The sequence below is a fragment of the Dipteris shenzhenensis genome, chromosome 19 (assembly GCF_047967505.1).
Source record: "Dipteris shenzhenensis isolate YYH24624 ecotype China chromosome 19, Dip_SZ_1.0, whole genome shotgun sequence".
Classification (NCBI taxonomy): domain Eukaryota; kingdom Viridiplantae; phylum Streptophyta; class Polypodiopsida; order Gleicheniales; family Dipteridaceae; genus Dipteris; species Dipteris shenzhenensis.
In genome coordinates, this window is record NC_141614.1 from 15,469,097 (window position 1) to 15,484,840 (window position 15,744).

A 15,744-nucleotide genomic window follows, 5' to 3' on the forward strand; every position below is an offset into this window, starting at 1 on the left:
ATAGATTGACATTCCACTAATTTTATTGGCTGCAGTAGGATAATGGCAAAAGCGCCAATGCACATGTGATTTTAGGATTCCTTGTGCATGTTTTCAGGTCATGGTATGAGATTGGCACCATTGCCATTCTCCACTGGTGGCATTATCCACAGAGATTGACACAATTCTATATGATCTCTACACATCGGAGACAGTGATCACTACATAGAAGAATGCACATTACCACTAGCGGAGAATGGCAGTAGGATAATGGCAAAAGTGCTAATGCACATGTGAGTTTAGGATTCCTTGTGCATGTTTTTAGGTCATCACTACATAGAAGAATGCACATGTGAGTTTAGGCTTCTCAATGCCATTTTCTAGGGCCTAATAAGAGATTGGCACCACTGCCATTCTCCACTTGTACAAATGTTTACCCTACTATTCTAGGAGTGGTATTCCAGTGATCATAGGAGAGTGGTGTTCGATTCAAATCCACATGTGAGTTTGATGATCTCGGTGTCATTATGTAGGTGCCAGCATGAGTTTGGCATCACTACTATTCTCCACTAGTGGTAGTCTAGACAAACTAAACCTATAGATTGACATTCCACTAAATTTATTGGCTGCAGTAGGATAATGGCAAAAGTGCCAATGCACATGTGAGTTTAGGATTCCTTGTGCATGTTTTCAGGTCATGGTATGAGATTGGCACCACTGCCATTCTCCACTGGTGGCATTCTCCATAGAGATTGACACAATTCCATATGATCTCTACACAGCGGAGATAATGATCACTACATAGAAGAATGCACATGTGAGTTTAGGCTTCCCAATGCCATTTCTTAGGGCCGAATAAGAGATTGGCACCATTGCCATTCTCCACTTGTACCAATGTTTACCCTACTATTCTAGGAGGGGTATTCCAGTGATCATGGGGGAGTGGTGTCCGATTCAAATCCACATGTGAGTATGATGATCTTTGTGTCATTATGTAGGTGCCAGCATGAGTTTGGCATCACTGCCATTCTCCACTATTGGTAGTCTAGACAAACTAAACCTATAGATTGACATTCCACTAATTTTATTGGATGCACATGTGAGTTTATGCTTCACAGTGCAATTTTCTAGGGCCTAATAAGAGATTGGCACCATTGCCATTCTCCACTTGTACAAATGTTTACCCTAATATTCTAGGAGGGGTATTCCAAGGATCATAGGGGTATTCCACATGTGAGATTGGCACCACTACCATTCTCCACTGGTGGCATTCTCCACAGAGATTGACACAATTCCATATGATCTCTACACACTGGAGACTGTGATCACTACATGGAAGAATGCACATGTGAGTTTAGGCTTCTCAATGCCATTTTCTAAGGCCTAATAAGAGATTGGCACCACTACCATTCTCCACTTGTACAAATGTTTACTGTACTATTCTAGGAGGGGTATTCTAGTGATCATAGGAGAGTGGTGTCCGATTCCATTCCACATGTGAGTTTGATGATCTCAGTGTCATTATGTAGTTGCCAACATGAGATTGGCATCACTGTCATTCTCCACTAGTGGTAATCTAGACAAACTAAACCGGTAGATTGACATTCCACTAATTTTATTGGCTGTAGTAGGATAATGGTAAAAGTTTCAATGCACATGTGAGTTTGATGATCTCATTGTCATTATGTAGTTGCCGGCATGAGATTGGCATCACTGCCATTGTCCACTAGTGGTAGTGCCAATGCACATGTGAGTTTAGGATTCCTTGTCCATGTTTTCAGGTCATGGTATGAGATTGGCACCACTGCCATTCTCCATAGAGGTTGACACAATTCCATATGATATCTACACAGTGGAGATGGTGATCACTACATAGAAGAATGCACATGTGAGTTTAGGCTTCTCCACTAGTGGTAATCTAGAAAAACTAAACCTATAGATTGCTATTCCACTAATTTTATTGGCTGCACATGTGAGTTTAGGCTTGACAGTGCCATTTTCTAGGGCCTAATAAGAGATTGGCACCACTGCCATTCTCCGCTTGTACAAATGTTTACCCTAATATTCTAGGAGGGGTATTCCAAGGATCATAGGAGAATGGTGCCATGATTCCAATCCACATATGAGTTTGAGGATCTCAGTGTCATTATGTAGTTGCCTGCATGAGATTGGCATCACTTCAATTCTCCACTGGTGGCAGTCTAGATAAACTAAACTTGTAAATTGACATTCCACAAATTTTATTGGCTGCAGTAGTATAATAGCAAAAGTGCCAATGCACATGTGAGTTTAGGATTCCTTGTGCCATTTTTAAGGTCTTGGTATGAGATTGGCACCACTGCCATTCTCCACTGGTGGCATTCTCCACAAAGATTGACACAAATCCGTTCTCCAGTGGTGCCAATCTCTTATTAGGCTCTAGAAAATGGCATTGAGAAGCATGCACATGTGAGTTCAGGCTTCTCAATGCCATTTTCTAGGGCCTAATAATAGATTGGCACCCTGCCATTCTCCACTTGTACAAATGTTTACCCTACTATTCTAGGTGGGGTATTCCAGTGATCATAGGAGAATGGTGTCCACATGTGAGTTTGTTGATCTTAGTGTCATTATGTAGGTGCCTGCATGAGATTGGCATGATTGCCATTCTCCACTAGTGGTAATCTAGACAAACTAAACCTATAGATTGGCATTCCACTAATTTTATTGGCTGCAGTAGGATAATGGCAAAAGTGTTAATGCACATGTGAGTTTAGGATTCCTTGTGCATGTTTTAGAGAATGGCACCACTGCCATTCTCCACTGGTGGAACATAGAAGAATGGCATGTGAGTTTAGGCTTCTCAGTGCCATTTTCTAGGGCCCAATAAGAGATTGGCACCACTACCATTCTCCCTTGGTACAGTTGTTTACCCTAATATTATAGGAGGGGTATTCCAGTGATCATAGGAGAATGGTGCCAGGTTCCAATACACGTGTGAGTTTGGAGATCTAAGTTCCATTATGTAGATCCGAGTGGAAATCTGCACAAACTCAACATGTAGATTGGCATTCTATTGATTTTATTGGTAGTGTATCATTGATATTTTTTATTTTGGTACCAAATCTTACACATAAATCTTGACTAGTGTTGCAAGTCTTTAAATTTATCTCAAGGGAGAATGGCACTGGTGCCATTCTCCATTTAAAATTAGAATTTCAATCTCTAAATTTGCCATTCAATCATGAAAATCAAAATTGAGATTGAAGTTTAACTTGAAATCAAAATTTGAAAACTAGAATTTTGGTTTTGAAATACAATTTCAAACAGAATAATTTCAATTTGAAATACAAATTGAAATTAAAAATTTAAATTTAATATTGGAGAGAATGGCATAAGTGCCACTCTATATATCCAAAATTCAAAAGGGAACAATGGTGGGAAGAGCTATATTTCAAATTTTTATTTATCTCAAGGGATATTGGCACTAGTGCCACTCTCAAGGACTTCTTATGAGGTCTTGGAGAATGGCACTAGTGCCATTCTCCATTTAAAATTAGAATTTCAATCTCTAAATTTGCCATTCAATCATGAAAATCAAAATTGAGATTGAAGTTTAACTTGAAATAAAAATTTGAAAACTAGAATTTAGGTTTTGAAATACAATTTCAAAAGAATAATTTCAATTTGAAATACAAATTGAAATTAAAAATATCAATATGAATTTGAATTTAAATGTAATATTGGAGAGAATGGCATAAGTGTTACTCTATATATCCAAAATTCAAAAGGGAACAATGGCGGGTAGAGCTATATTTCAAATTTTGAATTATTTAGTAGTTTCAAACTATCACTTTTAACTTTCAAATCTACATTTCAGACAAATCAAGACCTTTTCTCTCATTTCAATTGATGCCTTTCCCTCATTCACTTTCTATTCATTCCAAACAAATCATTTCAATTTAGCAGAATTGGAGAGGATTCTCAGAGTCTCAGAGTTTTACTCACCACAGCTCGCACGGAGAGTCTTCAGGCAGGGGCAGAATCGAGGAGGTCGCACAGAGCTTGATGGTCGTTTGAGTGTAGGCAAAGCTTACGTTTGTGCATCCATGTTTATCTAGCCGATGCATGTCAAACAAATGAAATTCCAAAAGACAACCAATGGCTCGATAGCCTGAACTCCACCGGAGCTGCGAAGTTAATGGAGCTGGAAGGAAACAACACAATTGACGCTCAATCAGTTCGATAGCTTCCTCTTTAATTTTCGTATTTTTTGCTTTCTTTCTTGCAATTTGGCTTCCTCCTCCACCATCGACGCAACAAGATAACAGGAGGGTTGCGTAGATAGAGATGGAACACTCTTGGAAGCCATCAGAAGATTATTGTTGTTGAAAGAAAGAGAGAAGAGAGATACCCGTGACGGACTCAGACTCGTTGTCGACTACGAACGAAGCACTGCAGAAAGGGAAGCCAACCAGAAAATCCAATCTTGCAAGAACGAGGCGGGCTGATTTTCTCTTCTTTAAGGAGGCATCCATGAATGAAGCACCGACCACTCCTTGAGTCTTTGCTTAGACTCTGTGAGAGCCTTGAGGAAAAGCTACGCGCACGAGGAAAAGCTACACTTGAGGAATCTACGCTTGAGGAAAAGCTACGCTTGAGGAGATTGTGAGGAAAAGCTACGCTTGAGGAATCTACGCGCACGAGGAGATCCACAACACGGCATGCGAGGTGATCAACATAGGGCAACCAGCAAAATGAAAGAGAAGGTGCTAGGGTTTTTCAAATTTTTACCTTCATTAGTTTAACTTTTTGCATTTCGTTAAAAAACAAATTTAACAAGTTTAATATATTTAACCTATCCTACCTATGCACTTTTTTTTAATGTAACCTATTAAAATCACTGTCATTAAACTAGGATCTAAGAATCCTCCCTACACCCTTCTCAAGGGATATTAAAATTGGCTTATGATCAGAGAACAAGAGGGACGTTAAAGTAGTGGTGTCAGCCAAAATCCTTCTAGAGAAATAAGCTCTATCCAACTGAGCTTTTTTGTGGAAATGACCTATCTGAATTTTGTCTAGGTGAAGACGTGTCCTCTTAGGTATCAATCAAGACATCTTGATCCTTGAGGCTATTCAAGTGGTGAACTCACTCCACCTTATGACATTACCTATTGTGTCCCATCTATCCCTTCTACCTTCGACCATATTAAAATCTCCCGAAAGAATAGTATTGTCTCAAGAAGAATCTTACCACTCCAAAGGAGTGCTCTATCTCTTGCGGAGTTAGGCGGGTAGACTAAAAACATTTGGCACACTAGGTAGGGGTTAATGAATTCTATTCCTACTGCATTGCAATAAAAGCTCGTTAAAACCCCCCTATTTCTTGAACTAGGTGCTTAGCAATGCCCAAAGCTGCACCCCCTCTACCCTCTTTGTGTTCTATATAGACCCACACTCTCTTGTCATCAATCTAGTTAAGTTGCCACATTATTTTTAGGCCTCCTACTTTGACTTTCTATGAAGAGATAAGAAATCAGGATTGAGTGCTCTAGCACACAACCATCTTCTAAAATTTTGTGGTTTTAGGTCGTTTAATGTTCCTTGAATGTATACACTTAGGAATGAAAATTTGTCTTGACTATTCTTTTTCCTCTTCTTTTTCCTTTATATGACTATTCCAGGAGGGACATTCCTTAATAAAGTGTCTACCCAACCCACATAGAAAGCAAGAGTTTGGTATATTCTTGTAGAGAATCTTTTGGAGCAGTTCTATGCCATCTCCATCCCACACACAAATAGTGTTTGGTGTGTGAATCTATTTAATCTATGAAGCTCCTTTTCTTCCCTTCATCCGCTCCTTTTCTATACATTATCTTAGCATATTGTGCATCTAAATGTCTAGACCGTGGGTAGTAGTAGTTCATCTACACCAAGTTTGTCTTTTGGATCTATTTCTAATGCTACTAATGTTTTATAATATCTAAATCGATTTTGAATGCAATTTTAAAAGTATAATTAAAAGCATCAAGGGACATTTTGGGGTCACAAAAGGTCCCCCTGAAGCTTTTCTTCCAGCTATTTAATCTATGCCGCTATTTTTCTTCCACCTATTTAATCTATGCCACTCCTTTTCTTCCACCTATGCACTCCTTTTATTTTAACCTAGGCTTGCGATCTAATGCTTCCAAAGCCGATATTTTTTGTTAAATGTAGAGAAAAATCAGACACTCGTCAACTAATTCAGTCTGCAACTTAAAATTTTACTTTTATTGGACCTTTACTTCGGAAGCTTCCAAAGCATAACCAAGCTAACATGAAAGAACTCACACAACTGAAGTAATATCGATCAAGTATTTAGCTTATGCTTGTCTTTTATTTAACATATTTCTTTTATTTAGCCTATGCATATATCTTGTTTAACATACTTAGCCTATGCATTTCTTTTATTTAACATATTTCTTTTATTTAGCGTATGCATATATTTTGTTTAACATACTTAACCTATGAATTTCTTTTATTTAACATATCTAAAGTATGCATTTCTTTTATTTAACATATTTTCCCTATGCATTTATTTTATTTCTTTCATTTAACATATCTAACGTATGCATTTCTTTTATTTCTATTTTACATTGTCCACACTCATTTTCTTCCTTTTTTACATTGTCCTCATGCCTTTTATTTAACCTATTCTCATCTTCCTTTAAAAAAATCCATAGCTTGCGATCTAATGATGAGCATGATTACAATTTTTTTTAACATGGAGAAAAATCACATTCTCGTCAACTAATTCAATCTACACTTTAAAATTTTACATTACTTGGACCTTGATCAAGAAAAACATACTCTAACATAGAAATTTGTAACTTAACCAACCTAGCATAACCAAACTAACGTGAGTAAACTCACATAACGAGCTAGGTTTCATAAAGTAATATCGATCAACTTTACCACATGTATGAATAAATGGAAGTAAAATAGTGTATGGTTTCAAATGAATACCACGTTCACACACACACACACACACACACACACACACACACAAAGTCTATGGTCTCAAGTTCTAGCATTGCAATGGGAGAATGGCACTACTGCCATCCCCCAATCTCCCCATTTTACAAAGATAAATTTTTTTTAATGTGCTCCACTTCCATTCTCCCATTGCAATGTCCCAATTCAAAACTTTGGCTTTGCAAAGGGGGAATGGCACCAGTGCCATTCTCCCATTGTGATTTCCCGATTCAAATCTTGGCTGTGCAAAGGGGAAATGGCACTAGTGCCATTCTCCCAGATTCAAAGTTTTGGCTTCACAGAGTCAAAATGGCACATGTGAGTTTGATGATCTCAGTGTCATTATGTAGGTGCCAGCATGAGATTGGCATCACTGCCATTCTCCGCTAGTGGTAATCTAGACAAACTAAACCTATAGATTGACATTCCACTAATTTTATTGGCTACAGTAGGCTAATGGCAAAAGTGCAAATGCACATGTGAGTTTAGGATTCCTTGTGCATGTTTTCAGTTCATGGTATGAGACTGGCACCACTGCCATTCTCCACAGAGATTGACACAAATCCATATGAACTCTACAGAGCGGAGACTATGATCATAGGAGAGTGGTGTCTGATTCCATTCCACATGTGAGTTTGATGATCTCAGTGTCATTATGTAGTTGCCAGCATGAGATTGGCATCACTGCCATTCTCCGCTAGTGGTAATCTAGACAAACTAAACCTATAGATTGACATTCCACTAATTCCAATGGGAGAATGGCACTGGTGCCCTTCTACCTTTGTGAAGCCAAAATTTTGAATCAGGACATTCCATTGGGAGAATGGCACTAGTGCCATTCTCCATTTTCCTATTACAAAGCCAAAAATTTTAAATTTTAAATTTGCACCACTGCCATTCTCCCGTTGCAATGTCTCGATTCAAAACTTTGGCTGTGCCATTCTCCCCATGCAATGTCATGATTTAGAATTTCTACTTCACAAAGACAGTATGGCACTAGTGCCATTCTCCCATTGCAATGTCACGATTCAGAATCTTGGCTTTGCAAAGGGAAAATGGCACGAGTGCCAGTCTCCCAATGCAATGTCTTGATTCAAAGTTTGCCTTCATAAACGGAGAATGGAACCAGTGCCATTCTCCCATTGCAGTGTCCTAATATAAAATTTTGGCTTTGCAAAGGGAGCATGGCACCATTGGCATTCTCCCAAGGCAAAATCCCAAGTCAAAATTTTGTCTTCCAAAGGAAGAATGGCACTAGTCTGTTCTCCTCTTATGAAGACAAATGTTTTTCTCAAGTCAATGCATGGGGAGAATGGCACTGGTTCCATTCCCCTTTTCAAAGATGGGATATGAAATTCTCCATAGGAAAGCAAAATTCACATGGAGAATGGCACCAATGCCATTCTCCACAATTCCACATGGAGAATGGCACTGGTGCCATTCTCCCCCTGCTACAAGGACAACTTTGTTGGTCTTATGAAATTCTTTGGTTGTAGTTTGTTCATAATCAATTTCTTGTCATCATAATGAGAGGGGATGGCTACTATCAGATGCCTGAATTAGGTCATGACGATGGTGAAAATAATTCATGCTTTAGAAAAAGTTTTATCAAATTGCTAAAATTGTTAGGGAAATAATTCATGCTTTCATGAAAATTTTGTATAGACTCATTCATGCATTCTAGAGATTTGCACCAATGCCATTTTTTCCCCTCTAGAAGGACATGTTTGATGGTCTTATGAAATTCTTTGGTTGTAATTTGTTCATAATTAATTCTTCGTAATCGTAATGACAGGGGATGGCTATCAGAAGCGGGGACAAGGTCATGATGATGGTGGGGAATGAAGTGGTTGGAATTGGTGGAGTGTGTGCAATAGATCCGGAGGCCTACTGTAGTGGTGTGAAGATTGGGACAGAAAATGTATCGGTGATAGTGGAGAAGTCTATCAATAGTGAAATGCTCTTGCCATTTCCCACTATGGATGCAGTGCTTGTTGGTGAGGCAATTTGGAGCGTTGTCAAGTGGCCTAAGGGCTCTCTAAAACATGTTGGTGATTCTTTAGATGATACAGTAACTGAAGAAGCTGCACCAAGTGAGCCTGAGTGACCTTATGTTGAGGCAATATATGCCAATTTCTTCATTGGAAACTGACAATTTCATTCGTGAATCTTGGAAAGAGAAAAAGGTTGTCTTATGGGATGAGAGCAAAATAAAGACCGTGGGGGAAGGTGTGATCTTATATGTTTTCCTGGGAGACTCTATAAACTTTGACCTATTGGGTAATGATTGCATTGGTGTGGGTATTGAAAAGAAAGAACAAATTAGAGGAAGTGACTTAGGGTCTTCTATGCAAGATGTCGGCTCTCTCAACCTAGTAAAGTGGCCCATCAAGCAGATTACCTTAATTGAAGGAAGCCCATTGCAACAATATGTGCCCATGGACCACGTTGCTGGTATAGATGAGTTGGTCAATGATCAAAAAGGGATGATCCAACATCAAAGAAAAGAAGGTACACTTTCATTAACAGGGTGCCTAAACAAAGAGAGCCTCCAACACCAATGTACAAAATGTCACTAGATTCAGTGCAGTAGGTTTCTTCCATCGATTGTTGTGGGAGTAGGTGTTGCCAACATCCAGAGCGAGATCTCTTAATGAATCTAAGGAAGAACTTTTGGGGCAGCTCCTTGGAGTCTCGTACAAAGTTTATATACGATGTGTTGTCAACGGCTTGGCATCATGACTACACAGGGAGGATATGCTACAACTTCAGGATAAACGGTCGGGATGTTTGTTGTAGAGCATGGTATGAGATGCATGGAATTCCAAGGACATCATTTTATCGATACAGGGAGCAATTTGAGAGTGGTGTGTAGCGATATGTGCATGGCAATTCAGGGATTATGAGGAGGAGCAGGGAGCACATAGGTATGGAAAGGGCTCTCATTCAACACTTTGTGGATAATAGCACAGAGCATATGCCTCACGAGAGTAGAACCATGCAGGATGGTTCTAGAGAGACACAACAAGTGATACCTGAAGTGTATAAGAAGATAGACGTCCTACGTGAGGTCAACACTTCACTTAATCAACGTGGTTATCAGAGCCTATCCACAAATGTAGCCCTTGCTAAGACAAGTGAATTCTCTAAATGTAGCTTGTGCAGCCGGATCAAGGTTCTGGATCAAGGTTCAATTGGCAGCCACAAAAAGTCAAGATGAGCGCAATTCACTGATGGAAGAGAGAAAGATGCATATGATACAGCAACAAAGTTGTAGGAACTTATACTATGCATGGCGTAGGTACTCCGAGATCCAAAAAAGTATGTATGCATAATCCATGATAAGATGAGGATAAGATGGACCAAAAAAAGACGACAATTCCAAGACTTCGGGTGAGGTCCAAGGACACCGATTCTACATGGCAATTACAAGTTTCACTTATTGGAATGATTACCCATGGGCATGGAAACGGTCATTATGGACACTTCACCCTCAATGGTTTGTGGCCATCTGATCCCAACTTGACGATTGGATCGCTCTCAATTTGTTTGCGCAACCTCGAGAGGATGGATATGCATGACCTTGGAGACCTTGCTACCAATGGGATTCCTAGAAGCAATGCTCGCCTTTTGAATGCTCTATGTTCAAGAAACGCTTTGGACTCCCATTACAGTTCTAAAGGTGCACATGTTTCCACAAGTGGAGCTAGCTTGTCTAAAAATGTAGATGTCACGATCACAAATGCAAATCTAGAAACTGTGTCAGAAAGTGACCCGAAGTCTATCACGGAGGCCATGACAACTTCCATTGCAAGGGCTACAGACACATGTATGAATCTTTTTCCATCAAATACAAGAGAAAACCCACCCTCTTTAGAGGGGAGTGTTGCTATTGAGCCACCATTCCAAAAGTTGCCAGAGAACTTGCTACTCCAACTAGATAATTGTGGGTCTGAGAACAAAAATAGATACTTGTTTGCATACCTTTCTCTTCTTCTAGCAAGGGGCATTTTCAAGATAGTTCAATTGGGCTTCTTGATGGTAGGGCACACACATGAGGACATTGATGCAATGTTCAGCAGGTTTTGTGAGAGCTTGTGGGTGGGACAAACATTCACTTTCCCGCATCTGATGGATACATTCAAAAAATGTACATCATCTTCACCGGCACCAGTTGTTCTTGCACGGGTTCCTAACTTCAAGGATTATGTGGATGGCTACCTATGTGATGGGCAAGAAATGCTAGTTGGACATGCAAAGCCATTACAATTTCGATTTTACATGCAAGGTGACATACCAATGATGCAGTACAAGGTGCATCCAAAATCACCGAATTGGATGCCCATTGAAGGGGGAATTGAGCTATGGAAGAAAGATAGTGAGGGTTGATCATTGTTGCCAACAGGTTGTCCGGATATACTGCCAATGGCTGCATTTGTGAGAGATCACTTGCAAGTAATATCAGGGATAAAGGATTACATTAAGTTTTGGGAGAGATGTGCAAGTGGAAAGAATGCATCCTATGAGTCCTACATTAGGCCAATGATAGACTAGTGGAAAACCATGATCGGTGAGCTCGAACAGGAAAACATCTAAGAGATAGGAGTGTATAGAGAGTTTTGGCCAAGAACACAATCTCCTGATGAGGAGGATGATATAGATTCTTGCATTAATGATTTCCAAGGCTATGAGGAATGGAATGATCACTATTATGGGCCTCTAAAAGGTAAGTCGAGGGAAGAGTTTAGACCAATGGTGGATGTTAAGCAAGGTGACTTTGTCTTGGTGAGGCCATGGCTTGGGGTTGCCATATCAAGTGCCGAGATGGATGCTGCTTCTCCTAATTTCAAGAAATTATTAATTCAGTATTGGGCACCATCAGTTAAGAGAAAGGGGCTCAGTGATGCAGATGCCTATGTTGATTGCTAGAACAAGTATTGGGCAGAGAATAGGTTGGATCCACAGGTATGGGAGTGTATTGATGCAATTGTCTGGTCATGGACATCAAAATCCATAAATAGACCCAAGAAGATCAAGATTCCACAGAGCGTATGTATCAAAGCACAGGAGAGCTTGCTTGGTATCAGAGCATAGAAAATGGTGTCGATTTTCTCCCTCTTAATCTCCCAAACTTCCATTGTAAGGTGTGCTCTCATGTGATGTTTCTCAATTGTTGTTATCTTGTCAATGGGTATTTGCATATTATTAATATGACAATTTTCAGAAGCTGACCTTCACCAACAACTGCTTTGTTTCTAGTGGAACTCACTATGCATGGTGTTTGTTAACACCACCAACTGGTGTTTATTAACACCCCAAGTAAAATATACATGCTGTCCCTAGACGGTGTTTATTAACACCACCAAATACATGATTTTCAAACTCTGCCACAAATGCTTTGTTTCGGTTTTTATACGCAATGAACTATTTCACAGCCAATGAAGTTTTTCATAATCATTGGAATTCCAAATATTAGCTTATTCAATATTGGTAAAATTCCCACAATCAATGGAAATTTTCCCAAATTTAATGAAGCCTTTCCCAATTTTAATGAAATCCACCCAATTTCGAAATTCCCAAAATGCAACTTTTGTCCCACTTTATCTAATACTGTGTTAAGAGGGGATGAGGGGATATAGAGAAAGAGTAGAGAGGAAAGAGGAAAGGGGAAAGAGAATAGGGAAAGAGCGAATGAGGGAAAGAAAGAATAGAGGAAGAGAATAGGGAAATAGGGAAGGAGAGGAAAGAAATAATAGAGGAAGAGAGAAAGAGGGATAGAGAGGAATAGAGAAAGGAGATTAGGGAAAGAGGAGAAGAGAGGGTAAGAGATGGAAGAAGGGGAGGAAGATGAGGCCATATTCCCTCATCTCCCTCCCCTTGTTCCATATCTTACCATCTCTTCCCCTCTCTCCCTCTTTCCCTTCCTCTATTCCTCTCTCCCTCTATTACTCTCTTACCCACATGTAGAGGGAAATAGGGTAAACAGAGGAAGAGGGAAATCTAAATTAACCTACTCCTATAGACATCACTTGCCATGCTCAAGACATGATGAGATGGAATGAAATGAAAAAGACAATAGGAATTAAGAGGGAGAGGGTATGGCTTACTTGGATTAAAAGTAGGGGTGGGTAGAGCCTACAAAACACACAACATGAAAAACAGCAACCCACTTTAGGGTTAGAAAAAGGTACATTATGATCCACATATCCAAGGAGCCATGCACCATTATATAAACAACAGAGATCCCAAAGCCATGATCCAAAAGAGATAGATAGACATCATTTGTATATATTATTTCAAAAAGACTTCTTTTCCATTTACAAGGTAATGGTAGCATGTTCCAACCATACGTGAATCCATATTCGCCTCAAAATTGCATGAGGGAAAAGGATGATTACAAGCCGATATTTAGGGGATCGAAGCCGATAAATATTAATACAAAATAAGGTACCTCATGCAGATTTTAGGCCCACTATACACATATTACAAGATCTACATTTTATACATGAGGTCGCGGTCCAGCTCTCGGAGTACCCTTCCCATGCATGGCACAGTGTTTAGGGTACATGGGGGAGAGGGGCTCATCAGTGGTAAAGGCACACAAAAGCCTCAACCCCAAGCATGAGAGGACTGCGAGGGAAAGCAAGGCTCCCACTACCACTGCAAAGACAACCAAATTGCGATCCATTGCCTACACAATGCAAGGACATGCCATAAGCATATGCATTGGCTCCTTGGAACCATCAACAAGCACCCGAAGACTTTAATAAACTTGATTTCTTTCTTTCTTTCTCTCTCTCTCTCTCTCTCACTTGTTCACACACACACACACACACACAACAATATCTCTTACTACAATGTTGCACACTTACACAAGCACCCACACATACTTTCACACTCACCCATACACCCACTCAAACAATCATGTAAATAAAATCAAGTAAAACAGTTGAAGACACAGATCAGCATGTATGCACACGACAATATCCCCAGCAACCCTGTTTGTTTTCCCGGTGCATAGCCGGGGGCCCATAACCACGTTTTCGTGAACACGCACTCGACCAAACGGGTCAGACGCTGACATTCCAACTGTAAAAGGCACATCATCTCCAGCTTTTCCTACATTCTTGTTCGTGTTTGTTCTTACAAAAGGACAAGACTTGAAGGCAAGGAGCAAGGACCACACCACAAGAAGACAAAGGAACAGGACAAAGCAAGAGGACAACCATAATGTACTCACCTAGAGAGATAAAGGTATGGAAAGCTGGGGGGTGGAAGCTCTTTGTTGGGTGCTTGATGTGGGTGCTTGCAAGGTCGTCCTCCTCCTGACACGTTCGTTGTGGGCAAAAGGCTTGGAAACAAGAGGCGAGGGAGTGAAAAAGCAAAAGAGCAAGTGGGAAAACACAGGTTTCAAGAGGGTTTTAAAAAAGTTTCCGCATGTAAAAGTGCAATTATAGGAGCGGCTGATTGGTTATATGCCAAACATATAGCCGTGTATGGACTATATAAAAACCACCCATATAACCACGTGAACAGAGGATAAAACACTAGTTTTGGTTTGTGGCCCTCATGTATCTATGGTTTGCAAATGTTTTCAGGATGTCTTCATCCTCAACAAGGAACACAAGTGAGGAGTCATCCAGTGATGACGAATCCCTTCGTATCCATAAACTACAAGCATGGTTGGATCGCAAAACAAGATGTCCCTATGATCGATGCCGAAAGTGCATGTGGCGTTCGCGTAGAATTACAATCAATCACGTCGAGAAATATGAAAAATGGATCAAGCCGTTAACCCCATAAGTGGTATTGGTGAAAGTTGGGAACCATTTTTGATGTTGGATGTGCATGTTCAAGTTCTAAATGGTCCTTTTTTTTTCACACAGGATCAAACGCCGCACGTGCAGATGTTGCCCTATGCTTGTCATGCAGAGGCAAAGCAGTAGCAGAATCAGGTTGGATCTTCAAGGGAGACAGTTATGGATGAGTTTTGTGATGGTGATAGTAGCCCTCCACTATTACCTCATGAGGCCATGGAGGAGGAGGTATTTGATGATATGGTTCATGATCTCTTTCCCCAGGATCCCAAAGGGAGTGATGATAGTTTGGAAAAGGACCATCTTTTCAATGCAGCATCGACATCAGTATTTGAGGCGTGCACTTTCTCTATGCCCCGTGCCTCCCTTGAGTTACTAAACTTGCAAACAAAATATGGAGGCAGTCTATGGCCTGAGCGATGAAAACCCAGCTAGCCTCATGAAGCGATCAATAAAAACTGAGCAAGAAAAATCAATATATGACATTTAACTTAACCCATCACCTGCATCCAACAATTAGAAAGAAGAAATAGCCACAATTTTTCATAATGATTCAAGTAGTAGAATATCATGTGTAAGATGTCATATCACTACCCATAGTCTTGCTTAATATCGATGTGATTTAAAGTAATCAAAGAGCAAGTTAAAATATTACATTGACCAATATGACAAACTAATTTTCAATTCAAAGTCTCTAAGTATTCATCATCAACAAATCAAGGATCATTTTTGTTCTGTTTGATCATTTGATCATGCTTCTCACCACTACCCTTTCCATTGCTACTGCTTAGCCTAGTAGATCACTACAAACACAATCTACATTGTAAATAGATCTAACCTACCAAAAAAGTTAAAGGCATGATCAATGTATGGACATTCTTTAATAAGAATATATTTTTATCAAATGAATTTATGTCTATTATGCGAAAGTAGATGAAACAAATAACAAGAA